Genomic DNA, 22549 nt, shown 5'->3' on the forward strand with positions numbered 1-22549 from the left:
GACTTACATCGTAGGGTTCCCAAAACACAAGGCAGCAAAGTCATCTGCATGCCTATGTTCATTGTGGCACTATTCACAATAGGCAAAATCTGGAAAGAACCCAAGTGCCCAAATATAAATGAGTGGATAAAGAAACTATGGTACATCTACTTAATGTACTATTACGCACCCATTGGGTAAAATTAAGTCATAAAATTTGCTTTCATTTGCTTTTATTTAATTACTGTGAGATATACAGTTAAAAAGTTGTTTATGATTGAATTTGAGTTCTACAATGGACATGGAGAGTATCATGATGAGTGAAATGAATCAGAAAGAGAGGGACAAACACACTCACTTATTGGATATAAGAAATAGGATGAGAATAATAACCAAAGACAACAGAAACAATGGCCAGGAAGACTGGTTCATTGTAGGAATCTTGTCACAGGGGAAGGAGGGCAGTTAGGACAGAGAAGCTACCACTATGACAATGATGATTGGAAATGATCACAGTACCTAAAAGGGAAAAAGAGGAAGAAAAAGAAAGAGGAAAAAAGTGTCTGCCGCAGAGGCAGACTGTGGAGTGGGAATAAGAGGGAAACGGGGGAAACGTGGCAGGAAAAGTACACTAGTGAAGGGATGGTTGTTGGAACATTGTACAACTCAAATTCAGCCAGAAACAATTTTTTTACCTATGTATCTTACAGTGATTCAATGAAAAAGAATTGAATTTTTAAGTTTTTTAAAAAGTGTTTCTGGGCGCATATGCTGCCCAAGCCCATGTGCTGCTTGCACCCACGTGGCCGGGCACATGTGGCATCTAAGTACATGTGTCACCCACATCTCCCCTCTTGAGATGTGTACTTTACTATCTAATGCTGAGGTGTGTGTAGGGGCTTCTCTGTCTTTGCGAAAGGCCGTGCTCTCTCTTGAACATGTTTACTCTCTCTCTCTTCCACATTTCTATTCCTCCTGCCATTCAAAAACCTCCAAATGAAATCTGTTTTACTTCCAAAAAAAAGAGTGCGTGCACATGTACATGTACATTTGCATAATCTTGTGTTTCATGGCTGCATTGTAGTTTACTTACTATATTGTAGTGTTTTTCTCCACTAGCACTGTAGCACTGTCGTCCTGCTGTTCATCAATTTGCTCAAGCGGGCACCGGTAACGTCTCCATTGTAGGACTTGTTGCTACTTTTTTTTTGACAGATCTAATATGCCACGGGTAGCTTGCCAGGCTCTGCCGTGCAGGCGGTATACTCTCAGTAGCTTGCCAGGCTCTCCGAAAGGGACGGAGGAATTGAACCCGGATTGGCTGCATGCAAAACAAACACCCTACCCATTGTGCTATCGCTCCAGTCCTTCTCCACTCTATATAGTATAAAAAGTTAAAATAGAAGAAAAGCAAATCAATGATAGGAAGCTACTCTAAATGAAATACAGTGCTTAAGTCAGGAGGTCAAACAAAAAAGCTTGATAAGTCCCAAATTCTAATAACAATTTAAAAGAAAAGTTGTCTTTTCTCTTCCAAAATTGTTTTGTTATTCTTACTATCTCGAAGGAGCTTCTCAAGACAACACTGTGTTATGTCGGGGAGCAGTACTCCAGTGATATTGGGCCACTAGCACTGGCAGTTGGATACTAGCACTCGAAGACTTGGTGCTACTTAGACCCTGCGGTACAGCAGGCCTCCGGAGTGACACCCAGTGATACACAGTGGCTATGACATGCTGCAGAACAAACCAGTGGCCATTCCGGCCCTTCTCTTCAAAACTGAACAGAAGATTCAGAGCATTTAGGCCCAAATGAAAAGTATTTGAATTTTGACACTGTTCAGTTTTGTAATATCATTATTATAAAGCACCTATTTTCCATACCGTATAAGTGATGGGGAAGTTAAAAGAAAACAAGAGAGCTGTGAACAAAATAAAAACTGATCATTCTGGGTATAAAAATGTCTCCCTAAATCATTGATTCAAAACTTCATTCAATTGACCTTCAAACACTAGAATATAGGTCTACCCATCAAATTCACTTGGGGTCAAAGTTTCCCCCTGTTTTCTCAGACAGTATTGAAGACACGTCACTTTTGTAAACTTCTGGACATCACTTTTGTAAACTTCTGGTTCCTAATGAGTGTGAAGAATAACATTTATGAAATAACTTCATGGTACCTTCCAGTTCAGTCAGCTGTGTAAACATATGAAGTCATTAGAATGCTCATAAATAGTGGTATTATCAAGGGTTCCAGTTCTCATGGTATTTATTCAAAGTATAAATTTATCTATATGGTTGAGAGATATAATTCACAATAATCATATAATTATATTATTTCATGATAATCTCATAGTTCTGCTAGCTCTGGAAGTCAAAGACTGCCTTGCCAGAGAGAGTACAGTGGGGAAGGCACTTGCCTTGTAAGCAGTTGACCTATGTTCCATCCCTGACACCCCATATCGTCCCCCTAACCTTCCAGGAGTGATTTCTGAGTGCAGAGTCAGGAGGAAGAAATTCCTGAGCACAGCTGAGGATGGCCAGAAAAAAACAAACAAGAAAAGAATGTTTTGCTTCCTCTAAGGGGAGAAATAATGCTTAGTTGGCTGAGTTCTATACTCCTGAGTGGAATACAAACTGGCCAGATGTCTGAAAAGGCAGGAGGACCTCGGGGCTGTGTTTCCCGTTTTATCATCATTTTAGCATTGAACAATGAAAAAATTTTAATACCACGCCCTGGGAGAATTTCTATGGACAAAGAAGATTAAATTCACTACAGCTCCTGTTACAAAAAAGCCAGATATGGCTAAAGGGGGTTGTTTTTTAGCAAGCTGGGCTAAGCTATCAATTATACTATCCAGAAAAATCTCAAAACTCACACATGTACTTGAGTGGTGAACTAGCAAAATATAGACTATGGGAATCATTAAATGAATTATAAATCCACAAATATTAAGCAGTGGTAAGGTTTGGGTGAGCCATCCGATTCCCCCTCCCCCTTAAATTTATAAACTACCCACATAGAATTTGCTAACAGGATAAACAAGAGGTCATTCAACTGACATTTTCTTAGAAATTAATGAAGGATGGGGAATTTAGATCACACCTGGCTATGCTCAGGGCTTACTCCTGACTCTGTGCTCAGAGATCACTCCTGGCAGGACTTGGGGGGGACCACGTAAGAGCAAAGATTTATAGTGGAGTTTCTTAAAAGTTAAGATTTAAAAAGAGATGTGGCTGGAGTGATAGCACAGTGGGTTTGCCTTGCACGCAGCCAATCTGGGTTCGATTCCCAGTATCACATATGGTCCCCTGAATGTCGCCAGGAGTGATTCTAGAGTGCAGAGCCAGATGTAACCCCTGTGAACTGTTGAGTGTGACCCAAAAAGCAAAAAAAGATTTAAAAACAGATTTTCAAAAGACCAAATAGCTTAGCAAATACAAGGCCATGTAAAATGAGGAATAAAGCCATTAACTGAACATAAACTTTTGATCTTAAGGAACTTAGTCTTCTACAAAAGAGAAATATAGCAATTTGTACATAAGACGGAAATTCCATTCCATGAATTGCAAATAATGAGTTGTGGGGGTAATCTGCCCTAGTCTGTCCATTCTTACTTTACATTCTCTTATTCTTACTTTACATCCTCTTCTGTCCTTTCTTACAGGTCTTCTCCTGGTTCAGACCCTTCTTGTTCCTCATCAGAACATATTGAGAGGCCAGCTGCCTGCAGCTCAAGCCTATGGCTGTCATTGCCTCAAAGCAACCATTCCAAACTAAGAATTGTATCTAGTCTTCCATTTAAAACCCTTCCCATGAGTCCCCTGGCTCACTGGATAAACTCCAATCTGTTCTATCTACTTTTCCCCATCTGAGCTTTCTTTTCTATTTTTGCTTTTATTTTTAAAAGAAATTCATCCATATAAAACATGCTCTCTAATGATACTTATCTTTCATTACTTTTTCCCTTTCTCTGACAGTTAAAGGGCTATTTCAATCATCCAGATTCCCTGAATCATCACATTAACTCAAGCACCACCTCTTCCAGGAAGTTTTCCTTGCTCCCTCCAGCTGACTCTAAAGCCTAGATCAGAGCTTTCAGTCTCCCTCCCTTCCAGATTTCCAGTGAATCCAGCCTTTATGTTAGTGCAAGGTCACACCATCTGTTTTCCCAAGATGTGAGACCTTGGCATGTGAAACAGAATAGAGCAGCCTGATTGCAGAAATGCTTCGAGTAGACAAACTAAGGGCTACATGCCACAGTTACAATGGGGTCAGTATTTAAATTCGACTAGGATTTGTTGTGTGTGGAAAAGGAGCAAGCAAGGGGGAGATAAAAGTAGGGGGGAGTTCCCAGGGGACAAGGACAGAGGTAGCAAAGTGTTGGGTAAGTTGGCATTCGATCACATTGAAGCTAATGCATGAGATGGCTGAAGAGAAGGGTGAAAAACAAAATAGAAAAGTCTGTTGGGTAAAATCATGGAGGTTGTCAGACACCATAGCTCTCTGGTGAGATAGAGTTATATCTACATGTCTTGATATTTATGGAAGGGCTTGTGTTTGCAATGAATAAAAAAAAGCACATGTTTAGGATAAATCTAAATCTACTCCCATTCTCATTCCAAAAGAAAAAGTCCTAACTATTGGTATTTGACATAATTTAGGGTTCTCATGCAGATAATTTTTATCACATTGCTGTCTTGTTCTTGCTGTTTTAATCTTTGACAACAATGGCATGAAATATTTTCACTTTCCTCCCATGGTTCAAGTGGTTGTTAATCAAGCAGGCATCCATAAGTTCTTAATAATAATCTTTTTTTCAAATTAAAGTTTCAAGGGAGACCTGTGTACTTTATTTTTTATTGGATTGAAGTACTTTTTTAATAGCTCGGTAAATCTCAAATCCTCCCCCCCCCCCCCAAAAAAAAGCAAAAGCAAAATGAACTCTATGTGGCAATAGTGCCCTCTGCTGGCAATCTCAGAACAGATAAAACTCAGCGCAGTTTATCTGTTCTGAGGTAAAGCCAAACACAAAGCCTAACCCATTCGGCATGATAAAACCAGCAATGTCCACGTAATAAGTATATGGAGGACCATCTCGGGTTGGGAGATGCGAGCCGAATGTAGACTATAGATCAAACACAATGGTCACTCAATGCCTCTAGTGCAAACTACAACACCCAAAAGGAAAGAGAGAATAAAAGGGAAAGCCCTTTCACAGAGGCGGTGGAGTAGGGGGGGAAGGGGTTGGGCTGGTGGGAGGGATACTGGGATCACTGGTAGTGGAGAATGGGCACTGGTAGAGGGATGGGTACTCTATCATTGTATGACTGAAACGCAAGCATGAAGGTTTGTAGGTCTGTAACTGTACCCCATGGTGATTTACTAATAAAAATTTTTTTAAAAAGCAACGTCCATACTTTCTCAATTTTCCACTTTCTGGAGCAATAGCACAACGGGTAGAGCGTTTGCCTTGCATGCAGCCGACCCGGGTTCTATTCGTCCGTCCCTCCCAGAAAACCCAGCAAGCTACTGAGAGTATCCCGCTCACCTGGCAAACTACCCGTGGTGTATTCAATATGCCATAAACAGTCACAAGTCTCACAATGAAGACGTTACTGGTGCCCGCTGGAGCAAATAGATGAATAAGGAGACTAAATAGATAAACAAGGGGACAACCGTGCTACAGTATGACAGTGCTTAACTAGAAGAAAGACGTAATAGCTCCTGGAGGGAAGCAAACTCCTCTTAGAAAGCAAATGTTCCAACAAATAGCCCCTTTTTTTCCTGATCTTTAGGGAGACTAGCCACACCCAAAACTTCCAAAACTTTTTAAGTAAAAGGACATAAGCATGAGTAATAGTTTCTTTACAACTCCCTCCTTTGCTTCTCCTCTTGATTGTGTTTTCACTGGCCTGCATAAGACACATGGAAGGAATTAGGAAGAGTCCAGCCGGGGTCTTATTGGCTGGCTACATTCCAGCTTGAATTACGACCAGGCCTCCTAAACCTGCCACTGGACAGACCCCCTCCCTTAACATCAGGGCAACAAACAATACGAAATCAACAAAAATTGCCTCACGAGAATGATTTGGGGAACTTTTAGCCAGCGCCTCGTTTAAGTGTCAGGCCGCCTGCTGGTTGACTTAAACTGGGACACTAAAATTACTGAGCGCCTGAACCCCTTTAAAAGTGCATCACTGACTTTGCATCATCCCAAAGGCAGTCCCGCCGTTGCATAAATTTTCTCCAAACTCCCTACTGTGTGCAGGGTTCTGGCTGCTCTCCTAGGAGCACAGAGAAGCTGCAGTCCAGTTCTCAATCTGCGCAGCGAGGGAGCGGAGGAGGGACAAGGAAGCCACGCCAGGAATCCACGCCACGCCAGGCCACGCCACGCAAGGCTGCATTCTGAGCAGATGTGTGCTGTCCAGGCCTTGGAGCCACGTATGCAAGATCGCAGTGGCCGCGATGTGCCAAGGCTCCGGGATTAGGGCCGAGTGAGTGTGGCCCAGAAGGGCTAGGTCAGGGACAGTTTCCTATTTGCTTCATCGCTGCGGGGGGGGGGGGCGGGGGCGGTGTTGGAGGGGGTGTTGCATTATCATCTCTGAATTTTCAAGATCATGCCACAAGAGCTTTTCTCTCGCTGATTACCCCCGTTGAACTTTAGTCCCTCTTATGGAGCGCGTCGGGGAAGAGCTTTGCTTGGGCCCCAGTGGGGGGGGAGTGTCAAACGCAGCCGGCCGGAGGCGCCTGGGGCTAAGAAGCCGCGGGCGGAATCTGCGGCGGGCCACCAGCCAGCCAGGCGATGCTATGCCTGCGGGCGGTCCCGAGGGAGGGTGGGGGGACAATCGTCGGGCTTAAAGAGAAATACCGAAAGGCGATCTGCTTACCTGCGCTCCGGCTGCTCCCGGGCCGCGCAATCTTTTATCCCCTAAGCCTCGGGTCTCTGCCGAGCACCCCTCCACGCCGGCCCCCTACTCACGAGCACCGCCTGCGGGAGCCCCAGCCCAGTCTCCAGGCCCAGAGGGCCCGCCCCCCGCGCTCGAGGCTCTCGGGAGGTCCCGTCTCGGCGGGCTCGGTGGGCTGGCTCCCATCTGGGGGCGGGGGCAGACGGGGACCGTCCCCGGCGACCTTGATCGCCGCGTGCCACCCAGTCGCGGTTGCCGCCCACCGCACCCGTCCAGGCGGCCGCGACTGAACCATCCCGAGACCCTCAAGGAGAGACCTCAGAGGATCTGTAAAACTAGGGGACAGTCGTGCTCCGAGTCCCCCGGAGCACGGGCCGAGGGCAAAACGCAGAACTGGAAGGCAGTGCCCCGTTGGGAAAAGGGTTTTGTGTTGGAAGGACTCGCGCGCCGCCGCTACCGGGTGCGTCCAAAGCGTCGCTCCCCTTCCTAAGTGGCGTGCGTGCAAAGCAAGCTGCTCAGTGCAGAAGCCACCGCGGCCTGAGCACACTAGGAATCTCCAGCAAGACGCCTGGAAAGAGTTTAAGGGCGAGTAAGCACCGGGGTGGCGACCGGCAGATCCAAGCCCAGCTCCCGGGAACAGCTGTCTGCGCAACGGCTCCTGCTTACCCCGTCAGAAGGAAGCAGACTGCCAAAAGCTGTAGCGAGTGCTGTAGAGTATCTGAAACCGGCTACTCCGGACTTCTCACAAACCCACCCAAACGGTTTGGCCAAGTAGGAGTGGCAGTGGAGAAAGCTAAAGAAATCCTCCAGGAAGGAGATAAAGGACCAAACGTGATAGCCTCTCAGTATCTGTATTGCAAATCATAATGCCCCAAGTAGAGAAAGAGGATGGGCAAAATTGTCTGCCGTAGAGGCAGGGGGAGGGTTGGGTTGGGGGGTGGATACTGGGGATATCGTTGGTGGAAAATGTGCACTAGTAGAGGGATGGGTATTTGATCATTGCATGACTGAAACTCAAACATGAAAGTTTTCTAAATGTTGCTCACGGTGATTCAATTTTTTTTAAAAAAAAAGGGAAAAAAGAAATCCTCCAGGAAAAGTATGTAAAAGACCACCACTGCCTCCCCAGCGGCCCCTGTTCAATCAGTACACTAAAAAATAACCCAGGCATGAAGACCTGCATCTCCCACAAAGCTCAGAAACTGTCTGGCTTCCTGTGTCCAGATGCCAGGTCTTTGGTTATTTGTAAGCTTTTAGCAAATAAAGAATGAGCCATATCCATAAATCCAAGAACAAATGCCTGATGACAACGCAGGCCCTGCTGTTAATATGGAATCCAAGATAAAGAAAGGCTTTTAAAACATCAGGACACACTATGAAATAAACGGGACACAATGTTCAAAACAATCTTTAGTCTAAGAATGTTCTTTACTTCTTAATGGGTGAAAAGAGCCAAAAGGAAAATTTTTTTAGCAAGTCAAAATTCAACATACTTCAAATTTCATCGTTCAGAGAAAATTTTAGTCCTGTCTAACCATGCCCACACATGTTCTTATTGTTTCAGACTGATTTGAGGATCACTGGATCACTGTCATCCCGTTGCTCATCGATTTGCTCAAGCGAACACCAGTAAGGTCTCCATTGTGAGACTTGTTGTTACTAATTTTGGCATATCGAATATGCCAAGGGTAGCTTGTCAGGCTCTGCCGTGCGGGTGAGATACTCTCCGTAGCTTGCTGGGCCCAGACAAATTCAAACCATGCGGTAGAGCCAGATTAACCTGCAAAGTGGGGGAGAGTAGTTATCTGATGCTTTAACAAAGCAGTATGTGGACCTCAGTTGATACAAAAACCTTTACTCGAGTATTAAGTCTGTTAGCCAACTGAGTGAAGCAAGCATGTTTCTTACTTGCGAAAATTATTTGCTTCGCTGTCTTAGAGTCAAAAGAGACCTCTATGATTTTATAGATACAAAACTGCAAACCAGTGGTGTTTGAATGAGAGTTTTTAAAAACAATAAAGGCTATCTTTGGTCACAATTTCTAAGTCTCCATCCCTTGGCTGCTTGCTGTTCCCTCACAAACCTGAAATCTCTGAGGCTTTTAACATCCCTAAACTGCCACCTAGTGGAGAAATATCAGAGTGCTTAGTTCGTTTGTTCATTTAAATGCTGTAGTCAGACCACTTCCTTACATCAATGAAAGGAGGTCAAGTGACAATGCATAATACCCCATCAGCAACAGTCAACCACAGTGCCTAACAGGGGGAAAAGTAAAGAATAAAAAGCAAAAGAAAATGGTGCTTGCCATAGAGGCAAGCTGTGGGGGTGGGAGGGAAACTGGGAACATAAGCCAAGGAAAAGGGACACTTGTGACAGCATGAGTGCTCAAATAAATATTGTACGTCTGAAATTCACTCATGAATAACTTCTCTCTCTGTCTCAGACTGAGGGGTGGGGGTAGGGTGATGGGAGGGAAACTGGGGACTCAGGTGCTGGAAAATGTACGCTGGTGGAGGGATGGGTGTTGGAACCTTGAAACCTAATCTTGAACAGTTTTGTTAGGGTCTATCTCACAGTGATTCAATTAAAAATTTTTTAAAAGGAAAACATAAGCAAATAAGATGAAGTGGAGGTAGAGAAAAGCAGGGCAGAGACTAATTGGTGAGAAAACTATTTTAAACCACAAAGCATATTTCAGTCCTGACACAGCTATACATAAGATACTTATAAAATAAGTCCTTGGGAAAAGATCCACCTGAACACAAAGTCACTGCATAATGCAGATAAAATGTCTCTTAGCATTTCATATCTATATATAATAGTTCAAATAAAAATGAAGTTTTTCCTTTTTTAAATTAACAAAAGAAATATGCATATACATGCATGATTTTGAAAGGTAAACTGAGGCATTCTAGGTATGTCTACATGAATGAATTTACCTAGCATATTAAGAAAAGAATTTTAAGGGTCTTACAGTTTTTTAAATATTATATAAAATGTCAATATTAAATAAAGGATAATACCACTTCTGGGAATATATCCCGAGAATGCCGAAAAGCACAGTAGAAATGACATCTATACCTATATGCTCATTGCAGCACTGTTCACAATAGCCAAAATCTGGAAACAACCCGAGTGCCCTAGAACAGATGCCCCGAGTGCTAAAGAAACTTTGGTACATATACACAATGGAATACTATGTAGCTCTTAGGAGAGGTAAAGTCATGAAATTTTCTTATAAATGGATAGACATGGAGAGTATCATGCTAATTGAAATGAGTCAGAAAGAAAGGGACAGACATAGAAGGACTGCACTCATTTGTGGAGTACAGAAGAACATCACATGAGGCTGACATGCAAGGACAGTGGATACAAGGGCCAGGAGGATTGCCCCATAGCTGGAAGACTGCTTCATGAGTGGAGGGGAGAAGGCAGACAGAATAGAGAAGGGATCACTAAAAAAATGATGGCTGGAGGAATCAGTCGGGATGAAAGATGTATGCCGAAAGTAGATAACAATCAAACATGATGACCTTTCAGAGTCTGTGTTACAAGCCATGATGCCCAAAAGTAGAGAGATAGTATGGGGAATATTGTCTGCCATGGAGGCAGGGGAAGGGTGGGAAAGGAGGGGTATACCGGGGATATTGGTGGTGGGGAATGTGCACTGGTGAAGGGATGGGCGTTTGATCATTGTGAGATTGTAACCCAAACATGAAAGCTTGTAACTATCTCACAGTGGTTCAATATTTTTTTAAAAAATTTTAAAAATAATGGATAATGATTGAGATTTATTCTATATAATAAATAGTATTTATTAATAATTTCAATGGGCTGGAGCGATATCACAGCGGATAGGGCATTTGCCTTGCACACGGCTGACCCGGGTTCGATTCCTCCACCCCAGGTTTGATTCCTCCGCCCCTCTCGGAAAGCCCAGCAAGCTACCGAGAGTATCTTGCTCACATGCCAGAGCCTGGAAAGCTCCCTATGGCATATTCAATATGCCAAAAATAGTAACAAGTCTCACAATGGAGACGTTACTGGTGCCTGCTCAAGCAAATCGATGAGCAACGGGATGACAGTGATACAGTGATACAGTGAATAATTTCAATATAAATTCATAAATTAATTTTTATTTTAAATCATTAATAACTTTGTAACTAATTCATTTTGATTCACTTAAATTTTTTCTAATTTTTTTTCTAAATTCTAACTAGCCATGATGATAAAAGTAATTCCTTACACGTGAGTAACACTTTACCCTTTACAAATCATTCCCCTGTAACATTTTAATTAATCTTCCTTAGGATAGAGCTGAGTTACAGTGGATCTTTCTGTTCCTCCTTTCAGATGCAGAAACGGAGTTAGCACACAGACTTACTGAAGGTTACACAAGTAGGGTCTCAGGATGGAGTGCCATAAGCTTTTCTCCAAATCTAGCCTCTGTATGCCACCTCTCTGAACTCGTACCTCCTCATTTCTCCAATCTTATCTCCACTCCAAAAGTTTCAGACTCAAGTACTTTAGTAGAAGACTTACAGGGGGAGTTGTTTTATTTTTATTTTTTAATTGAATCACGGTGATATACACATTTACAAAGTTGTTCATGATTGGATTTCAGTCATATAATTTTCCAACACCCGAACCAGCCCTTCACCAGTGTACTTTTCTCACCACCATGGTCCCAGTTTCCCTCCACCCCCTACCCCCGTTCCCACCACCTGTCTCTATAGCAGGCACCTCTCTATATATCTCTTCCTCTCTCTCTTTCTCTCTCTCTCTCCTTTGGGAATGATAGTTTGCAATACACATAATAAAAGGTTATCAAGCATATCCTTTTATCTATGCCCTTCACCCCAAAAACACTTTTATGGAAAGCTTCCACCATTGGCATGTCCTTCTGGGCCCTGTCTACCTTCATCGTGAATATTAGCCACATCATATATATATATACATATATATGTATATATATGTATATGTATATGTATATATATGTATATATATGGGGAGGAGTTTTAAACATATATGAGCTGTTTAAACTATCCTCTCTCTCATAAGAAAAGAAACTCTGAAGCAGCAACTGGCATTTTTCCCTTGATAAATGTTCAGTGTTTTTTCAATAACAGAATATTGGTTAAAATCCATTTTCTGATGGCAGATGCATAAGTCAGATTTAAATCTTTGGTCACTGTTTGATTACTGTAGAATACACTCCATGGGCCATATTTTAATCCTGTTTTCAAAAAGACACATAAAAATAACTTTCCAATACAATATGATCCCCTCCTTATGCACTGTAGCACTGTCATCCATTGTGAGACTTGTTGTTACTGTTTTTGGCATATTGAATACGCCACGGGTAGCTTGTCAGGCTCTGCTGTGCGGGCGGGATATTCTCAGAAGCTTGCCAGTCTCTCTGAGAGGGACGGAGGAATCTAACCTGGGTTGGTCGCATACAAGGCAAACACCCTACCCGCTGTGCTATCGCTCCAGCCCCCCCTCCTATAGGTCTACAAAATGGTATTGGCAAAAAGCTTTGAGACGATAAGGGCAAGAAGTTTCAAAAAGAGATCCATTTTAATTTGCTCTCTGTCTCAAAAAATCACAAAAGGGGCTGGAGCAATAGTAGAGTGGGTAGGGCGTTTGCCTTGCACGCGGTCGACCCGGGTTCGATTCCCAGCATCCCATATGATCCGCCAGGGGTGATTCCTGAGTGCAGAGCCAGCTGTAACTCCTGTGCATTGCCAGGTGTCAGCCAAAAAAAGAAAGAAAGAAATAAAAAGAAATCACAAGAGCTTCTTGTTAAACTGCAAAGGGATCTTGGGATTCACTGTGATAAAGTTCATTTGAGCAGGGAAATGTGTAGGTTCCACCAGAACCAAGAAAGGCACCTCTGTCTTATACCAACAACCTGTGGGCTTAGTTTTGACCACAGATCAGATGAAGTGAAGCAAAGGCTACAGCAAGTCAGAAGAGTTACATTGATGCTGACACCCATCTGCTAAATCTGCAGTTGGGCCCACAGTGGGAATATAGGGAATTGTGGGCCACCTGATAAATGCAGCTGTACTTGTCAAGTGTGTCCAATAATGCACAAATGGTCAGTGGGAGAAAAAGCATTTCCACAGCTTTCCAAGTTCATTGTTCTTGGGATGTAACTGGTGTTTATAAATACGACCCCAGTGGAAACACTTACATATTACTTGCTAATGGCTAGTTTCCATATTAAAACTTTGGCTTGAGGTAGAGGTCTGGAAATTAAGGCTCCTGAAACACGGGAATGAAATTCTTTCTTTACAAGGCCTTCAGCCTTCAGCTCCGCTTTAAGTTGACCACACATGATTCCTACTGTTTGTAAACTTTGCTGCTGATGTGATTTATACCACAGATGGCAACTCCCCCAGAAGCTCTCTAGATTGGACACAATCCTGGACCCGTTTCAATGGCTGCCCCCATTGTCCTGGCAGCCAATATTCCGGTTGGGCCATTACTACTGAGAACTGGTTATTTCCGTGGCTATTTTATGGCCCAAATCCTTGATATTTATAAAAAAAGGATAGTACTGATCATTTAGATATATGGCCTGTGGCTCACTGCTGGTTTCCACAAGTGGGTCACGTAATCCTAACCAGTTAATACACCAGTTCACAACACAAAAATTTCTGGAAGTGCTACATTTTTATATCACTATCATCATCATCATCACATCTACTATTACTCCTGCACTAACAACTGTTAGTATTGCTGCTTGCGAAGAACTTTCTTTAGAGCTTCATGTCCCATACCCATGGGGTATGGTATTAATCATGACAGCCCATTTTTAGATACTAAAATCAAGGCTCGGAGAGGCTATACTATTTGCTCAAGTTCACATAGCTAGTGAGTGTGGGTTAATACTTGAACCCAGGTAAAATTCTAGCTTTTAATGAATAGAGCCTAAATCCCAAAGCATACTTAGAGAAAAAAGGCACATTACCTACTCAACAGAGTCCCAGTCGTACGTGGTACTCACAACCTTCCATGATCTAGATACAGCTTCCGTTTATCCTCAGACTCTAATACTGCCCAGCTAAGTTCACTCTAGCCACTGTAAGGAGTCTCTGGAGCAAGTCACATGTGTTTCTTTGTGCAGCTCCTCTGAACCATCCCCTCCTTCACCAGTAGACCTTCATGCCGGTTGAACTTCTACTCATCCTTTAATAATAAATGCAGGGGGCTGGAGCAATAGCACAGCGGGTAGGGCATTTGCGTTGCACACGGCCAACCTGGGTTCAATTCCCAGCATCCCATATGGTCCCCTGAGCACTGCCAGGAGTGATTCTTGAGTGCATGAGCCAGGAGTAACCCCTGTGCATCGCCAGGTGTGACCAAAAAAGCATAAAATAATAATAATAATAATAATAATAATAATAATAATATGTACTGTAGCACTGTCGTCCCATTGTTCATCGATTTGCTCAAGCGGGCACCAGTAACATCTCCATTGTGAGACTTGTTACTGTTTTTAGCATATCAAATATGCCACAAGTAGCTTGCCAGGCTCTGTCATGTGGGTGGGATACTCTCAGTAGCTTTCCAGGCTCTCTGAGAGGGATGGAAGAATTGAACCCGAGTCGGCCACGTGCAAGGCAAACACCCTATCTGTTGTGCTATCACTCCAGTCCAATAATAATAATAATAATAAATTCAGGTTCAAGCCAACGTTTTCGGTAAATACATTCCTGAGGCCCCAGGTGGAAGCAAACACATCCACTCTGGGTCCTCCTTCAGCCCTTCATCCAAATTTCTCGTAGGGCACTGAGCACCCAGTACCTGGTATGGGAATGATTACTGTACTGGAAGTTGCATTCACAAGATTACAAACTCCCCAAAGGAAATGGCTCAACTTGTGGTGCAACCAAGACTCCGTGCTTTGCATCTCCCAAAGTATCACCTCCTAGACTCCCTCAGCTCTTTGTTCTGAATTAATGAGCCACTTAGCCTCACCTTGGCTTGCTCTCATGAACATGGGTATTGCCTTCCTCTAGAAGCTAAACTCTTTCAGGGAAGATTATGTTTTAGTTGTCTCTGTGGCTTGTCTCTGTTATAACCTCTTCCTCAGGTGCTTCTTGAATGAATGATGAATACAGGAAGACATTCCTAAATTCCCTCAACTAGAGATATTCACTCCCTTCTCTGAACCTCAATAACTCTATGTTCTTTATGACACTTTTGGTCTCTATCTAATGTGAGAGCTCTCCTTAGGCACCCCTCAGCTCCTATGAGATTATAAATGCATTAATATTGTAGTGGTGACTGAGGACCATTTCTATGTTCCATCACCTAATAGAATTCTTTGCCAAGTAAATGGACTCAAGAAATATCTTCTGGCTAAATGCTTTATCATACTGAATGCAGCCTTTAAATGAGGGGATCATAGGTAGTCCCATCGACTAAATGAAAGAAGGTCGACCTGGGTGGAAACAGCCATCCAGTCCAAGGTGAGCTGTATTCAATGGAAGAGCTTATGTGTATGAGATGTGTCACTCATACCTATAAAAACAAAGAGTTATCATTTATCACTGTCAGTACTGTTATTAAAGGCAATTCATTATTCTATCCTTTGCCACTGAAGAAATTAGGAGAACAAATGTTCATGTCCAGAGAATAGGACAACATAATGAAGAGCTAAAAAGAAAAAAAAAACATTTTTCAGGTTTGTACACTAATTACAACATGCTCAAACAAGCCCAGTGCTCATTTGCCAGTATAATCATATTCCAGTCCCAGAATTCCTTTCATATCATAAAAAATAGCTTAGCAGCTGGTGATATACAAAAAGTAATAAATTGAAGACTTTGAATTATAGTGCTGTGGTAGGAAGCACTTCAAAAATCATGGAAAAATTATGAGTCTATAAGTCAATAATAGACCATCCTCATACCACCACTCGATAAGAAAAAATAAAAATTCTTGAAATACAATGAACTGAAAATATGAGTTATTTATAGAAAAACACAACTCTATGATTAAAAGAAAAATGAAACAGAAACTACTTTGCATCAGGTAATTATGCAATTTGATTTGCAATTCTGAAAAAACACGAGAAGCTGCATAATTAATAAGCACTCAAATAGGAATTGGAGTCTATATCATATGAGTCCTGATCTTTATTCTGCCCCCTCTTATTAAAAATTTACTGCAATTCAGAAAGATAGTATAGTGGGTAGGGCACTTGACTTGCATTTGGCCAACCAGGGTTCAAACTCCAACACCTCATATCCCGGGAGCATTGCCTGAGCACAGAGCCAGGAGTAAGCTCTGAGCACAGCCAGGTGTGGCCCACCATATACACCCCAAAAGCGAATTCACTCCAGAGAGAAGAGAGGTGCCTGCCATAGAGGCAGACTGGGATGGGGGTTGGTTTGAAAGGGTGGGAGGGAAACTGGAGACACTGGTGCTGGGAAACTACACTGGTGGAGGGATGGGTGTTGGAGCACAGTATGACTGAAACCCAATCACAAAAACAATTTTGTAATGCTCTACCTCATGGTCATTCAATAAAAAAAATAAAGAAAAGAAAAATATGGACAAAGGAATATTCTAGAACTCACCTGATTCCAAGAAATAAGTAGTACCAATTGTTTTTTTGTTTTGTTTTGTTTTGTTTTTGGGTCACACCTGGCGATGCACAGGGGTTACTCCTGGCTCTGCACTCAGGAATCACTCCTGGTGGTGCTCAGGGGACCATATGGGATGCTGGGATTTGAACCCGGGTCAGCCGCGTGCAAGGCAAACGCCCTATCTGCTATGCTATCACTCCAGCCCTGAGTACCAATTGTTTTTACACAGCTACATAATTCAAAAATAGACAATTCAATTTTTTGTTTGTAAAATTCTGGTTGATGGGTGTTTTTGTTTCTTAAAGATTGAATGTCCTTACAACGAGAGAAAAAAGAATTCACCCTGAATGTAATAATGAATTCCTCATCTGTATTGCTTACATTTATCTCTCCTCCTTATCAACAGCATTTCAGGTGTTCTCTGGACCATTTAACTGAAATCAGAGATTCATTTAATACATATAAGTAAAAATGGTCAGTTTTTCTCCCATTTCACTACCTTCTTTGTAATGCCTAGATATTTAAGCCTGGTAAGTTACACAAATTAATGGTCTTTGTTCCATCTCCCCCTAAACACAATTTTTTCAGCCTGGTAACAGAAAGATAATCATGGCCATCTAAATTAACTGAATTCCAATGGCTCAATAACTCAATTTGTGACTGCTACAAAGCTGCCCAAAACTTGCCATCAAGGGACTGGAGCAATAACACAGTGGGTAGGGTGTTTGCCTTGCACGAGGCCAATCCGGGTTCGATTCCCAGCATCCCATATGGTCCCATGAGCACCACCAGGGGTAATTCCTGAGTGCAGAGCCAGGAGTAACCCCTGTGCATTGCCGGGTGTGACCCAAAAAGCAAAAGGTATAAAGCCCAATTATCTTCCAGGTTGCCATTTATTAAGTGAGTTTACTCTTTATCTTTGGTGGTAGTAACAGTTCCTTGCAAGCAATCACAGGTGTTAGAGGTATTAGACCACAGATTCAAAAGAACTTCTACCAACATGTTCAGATTGGGGAAAAGTTTGTACAAGTACATAACAAGTTTAAATCACGGAGTATTCACAATCAGATCTGAAAACATTAAGCTCTTGTCAAAATGGCACCACTAATTTCTTTTGAAATTAAATGCAAATGAAGGAACAATAATTAGACATGTAATTGCCCATAAAAATATTTTTCAGATTTTTAATCACAGTTAATTGCTATAAAACATCATGTTGATTGCAAAAGCTGCTAACTAAATTGAAAATAAAGCAATGGCATAGTCAACGCACAACAACCCTTATTTCAGCCAAGGCACACGGGCTAAGTTAAAACTCCAGCTGACCTTGGAACCCAGCTCACTGCAGTCCCTACTGCGTATCTAACCTTTCTTACTCTTACTGAACCTTTTTGTCTCTTTCTAACTTTGTCCCTGGACACTTAAGAACTTCTGATAATCTCAGCTCCCTCTCCCCCATTCCAAAGAATCCTCCTATGGCCATGCTAAAAGAAACTGATGCATGTAAGTTAGAAAAAAAATAAAAGGTAGCCCTGTGGGTGATCTGGCTTTAAAACTAGAATTCCACGGAATTCTGCCAGCACTGAAACTTGCTGCACTTAACCTCACTTCAAAGCACACATCACATCTTTCATTCCCAGCAGACACCACTACATAGCTATTAACTTAAGATCATCCCTATGTTGTTTCTTCCCAAAGTTTCCTTCAGATGAGATTTAGATGATAACTGCAGTATGAAGATGAACTTTCAGAATATTGTTGCTGAGTTTAAAAAAAGCATGGTGTTCTCTTTGCAGTCTTTACCTTACATGGAAAAACGTCTAAAGCCACGATCCTAGGTTATACCTCTTGTTGAGTTATTATACTCTGTATTTGCAGCTGGCTCTTTTTATTTTAAATGTTGTCACTGTGAAATTACAAAGCTTTTCATGACTGGGTTCCAGGCACACAATATTTCCACACTGATCCCTTCACCACTACCCACTTCCCTCCACCAGTACCTCCCACTCCACTTTGCCTCCCACCCATCAGTTTGCCTCCATAAGAGGCGCTTTTTTAATATCTGCTTTTGCATTGTGTATTATAGTACTATTGCTGAGATGGTTTCATGCATAACACTTTACCATTTTTACCACCACCTCCTCCTCCTGGTTGAACACTTCCCTCCACCACAGTCCTTCCCTCAGCCCTGCAGCTGTTCCTAAAGAGAAAATGTTGGCTTACAAGTCACCTATGTGTTCTCTGGGGGTTACAGATGCATTTCTGAGAATTCTACATGACTCTTCAAACACTTTCAGCAATCTATAGCTCTAACTTGTGCTTATCCATTTTAACAGTTCCTTGTTTCATATAATTTACATTTAGTTAAAAATCACTGCATTTATTATATTCACATTTTAGAACAGTGTGATCCCCTAAAAACTGTAAACATGAAGTGTATACTATGGCTAGTTAAGATTCGAAGCCAATGGGAAGAATATGAAGTTTCTAACTCGCCATCTGTGTCTGAAAACTATTTAATGAATAAAAAACACTGAGTATTAATGCTATCGCTCCAGCCTGAGCACTGGAGCGGAGAGGACGTTTGCCTTGCATGCGACCAACCCGGGTTCGATTCCTCCGCCCCTTTCAGAGAGCTGGGAAAGCTACCAAGAGTATCTCACTCACACAGCAGAGCCTGGCAAGCTACCTGTGGTGTATTCGATATGCCCAAAAGAGTAACAACAAGTCTCACAATGGAGACGTTACTAGTTCCTGCTCAAGCAAATCGATGAGCAACGAGATAACATTGCCAGTGACAGTGACAGAGTATTTATTGAGAAAGAAATGTGGCTCTGGTCATTAGCTCTCATATTAAACCTTAGTGCTTTTATGTTACTATAGAAAGAAAGAATATCTTTCACTGCAATATCAATATTCATGAATTCATCTGTCCATTCATTCCACAGACCTTTCCTCATCTATTATTTTGGGTGTGTCACTATATAAGATGCTAGAGATATGTAGAGTAACTCATTCAATTTTCAAAAGAATACGAGCTAAGTACTATTATAATTCTTATTTTACAAATGGAGCTTAGAGAAGAGTTTAGTTAGTGGTCCAAGGCCACATAGCTAGGAAGTTTCAGAGCTGTTCCAAAAATCACTTAGACAAAATAGACAAAATATCTGCAACTTAAATTTTTCACTCAAAGAACTGATATTTTTATTTTGGCAGTGCTCAAGGCAGTGCTCAATCCTGGCTCTGTGCTCATGGATCACTCCTGGTGGGCTTGGCACCGTATGTGGTATCAGGGATAAAACCCATGTTAGCCACGTGCAAGACAATCACCTTGCCCACTATACTATCTCTCCTTCCCAAGAAGTGAAATCTAATTTAAGAAAACACAGGTAGACAATTGGCAAACTCTCTGGGCACTGTGTACACATGTGATTATTTACTATAAACTTTATCTCCCTCTTTCACTATTATCACAACCTATTTTTAAGTAATGTCACCACATTTTTAAAAGAATCACATAATGGTTGCATCCCACTCTTTTGTAAACATTTTAGTATGAAGTTTGCAATTATTATGCAGTGAACTGCAATAATTCTCCACTGCTTAATAAGATATTGCTGCCACTGTAGGTGATACCGAGTTTGGACATTCATATATCATCACAGCTCAGCATCGCTGGACTTAGGAAGTGCTCTGACTTCCCAGGACCCAAAAGAGTTATCAGTAAAGTCTGATTTTAAGGTATAGGATTTCTGGTTAGTTTTGCAAATCTGTTCATTGTCCATTATCAGGACTCTAACTTTAGTCATCCACAAAAGTTGGGCAGGCACCTACAACTCTGAGAATCAAGGTCTCTCAGAAAAGTGGAGTCACTATTTCCTTATCTAAGACCAAAGCTCGGGTCAAACAACAGGTGTGGATCTAGTGAGCAACCGGGGATCAGAAATCAGTGGGAAAGACCCAAAAATGGAGCCTAGGGAAAAATCAATATAAAATTGATGGCTGCTTACACTACTCAAGAGAGAAGTCAAGTTCCAATCATTGCTGTGTTCCATTCCTTAAAGACAAAAGAACCACCCTCACACACATGCACACACACAATCAAAATAACAAAAATCTGGTGGGATCCGCTTAACTAAGATGGTCACATTCTTTGAGCGCCAATTTTCTCTCTAAAAACCGATCAAGTATTTACCTGAGAGGTTAAATGGAATGCATAATCTGATTGTCATAGTCATAAATTAAAGAATTTTAATTCAAATAACTATTCCCTGTCTGTTTGCTTCATTTTCAGTAATGGAAGAACAAAAAAGACCCTTCATCCTTGATGACTTGGTAAAGGTTTGGCTTAGTGTTGCACCCCACTTTATCTAGCAGCTGTGCAATCTCTGGTTATATCTGTTTCTGGGATTCATATGACAGAGTTCTGTATTTCTTTATGATCAGAACATGTGTTTCCTTATGGAAGAAACTCAAGGCACAAAAGAAAGGTCGCTATGAGTTGTATCTGATGAATCATAATCACAGGATGTAGAAAATCATCCCCCTAACAAATAACCCTGGGCAAAAGAGTTTTGGTCTGTAGGGTTGCAAACATGCACCCTGGAAGGAAGAGAATAGTATGAAAGAATACACTAGATGATTTCTGCAAATGTGCGCCCAAGAAAGAATAGAATAAAGTGGATTAGTGTGTTTTAGATGTAGAGGGTAACATAGGTAAGAATAGGATAGGAAGTTGTCAGAATTTGATGCTTTAAGGGTGTTTGTTTGCCCATGACTGGTTATGTGAAATACCCCAGCCTCTGCTCTTCATGTACTTACTGAATATTGAGGTGCTCACTAACTGTCCTTAGACAAAAGGCTCTGTCAGCTTAAACAAAAGGGAGTGATATCATGCTCAATAAATGGCCAGTCTGTGAGACCACTGACGGCTGAGCAGGTAACACTAGAGCTTGCACAGTCCATGGGTGTTTGTCTCCTTATGTGTTTTATTTATCTCATACTCTGCAACCAGCCCCACGATTCATGGCTGTAGAAACAATCCGGCAGGATTCACGACCATAAGAAGAAAGATATCGTCATTTGTAAATGATCTCCATGAGATTTTAAAGTGTATCCAAAACTGAGAACCATATCCTTGGGGTTCCTAAGTAACTGGAACTCGGTGACATGCAGTAGTGATCTAATGAGTTCCAGATAAAGAGAAACATAATGTAAACCACGTGTAGAATTGAAAACTTTCCAGATATATGAAGAATTATAAAGTGGTCAATTAATTTCATAACATTTTATATAACCAAATATATCAAAAATATTACTTCACAGTACATAATCCAAAATGAGGTTGTTTTCTGTATTAAGTCTTGAGAGTTACCAGTATAATTAGACTCGGTATTAGACAGCAGAGATAACTCTTCTATCATGGGAATGTGGGCTATGAAATATCCTCTAAATGGGCATTACTTTTATCTCTCCATTGGCTACCATTCCAAGCTGGCACTTTTATAAAGCAGTAAAGGCAAAGAGGTCTCAGAGAGTTACATACACTCAAACTGGAAGGGTACATCTATGTTTAGGACAACTCCTTTATCTATTAACAAGGTAATTGGTGCCAAAGGATGGAAGGTTTAACCAAGATTAAGCTTATAATTAATTTGTGGCAGTGCAAAGATTCCAGACTTCTAGGCTATTCTCACTCTCCTGAAAGTGATTGGTAGTTGAAAAGAAATTGTTTGTCCTAATTCTCCTTTTTTATGTGCCTGCAGAGTGGGGGAGGTTCTGAAAATCAAATGCAAGGCCTCATGTCCTTTACACTGAGTTAAATCTCAGGAAATCATTCTCTTTTCCTGACTAGTAATTAAGCATTTTCTATTATTTCTGAATAAAATAACTGATTTTTTCTCTAATGCTGTAAATAAGGAAATTTTTATCAGCAATTAAATTTATACAAGCTTTGTGCGTGTGTGTGCATGTGTGTGAGTGTGTGTGTGTGTTTAAATCCCCATTTTATGGGATTCTTTGTAGTGTAGTGGGCTTTAGAGAGCTTGTTTGATGTT

The 22549-nt window shown here is 41.6% G+C and overlaps 1 protein-coding gene across 13 annotated transcripts in view; it reads right to left on the bottom strand.

Annotated features, from left to right (window-relative positions):
* Window positions 1-22549, bottom strand: part of LOC101543559 (melanoma-associated antigen 10-like) — a 176612-nt gene that overhangs the window by 123269 nt on the left and 30794 nt on the right. The window contains exon 5 of one of the 13 annotated variants that reach the window (XR_008627359.1): window positions 8347-8668. The exons of the other annotated variants lie outside the window; for them this stretch is intronic. The gene's annotated coding sequence lies outside the window, so the exon portion shown is untranslated. Of the gene's footprint in view, window positions 1-8346; window positions 8669-22549 lie in introns of those variants that run through there. 13 annotated transcript variants of the gene reach the window in all.

Source organism: Sorex araneus, chromosome X (assembly GCF_027595985.1).
Source record: "Sorex araneus isolate mSorAra2 chromosome X, mSorAra2.pri, whole genome shotgun sequence".
Classification (NCBI taxonomy): Eukaryota; Metazoa; Chordata; class Mammalia; order Eulipotyphla; family Soricidae; genus Sorex; species Sorex araneus.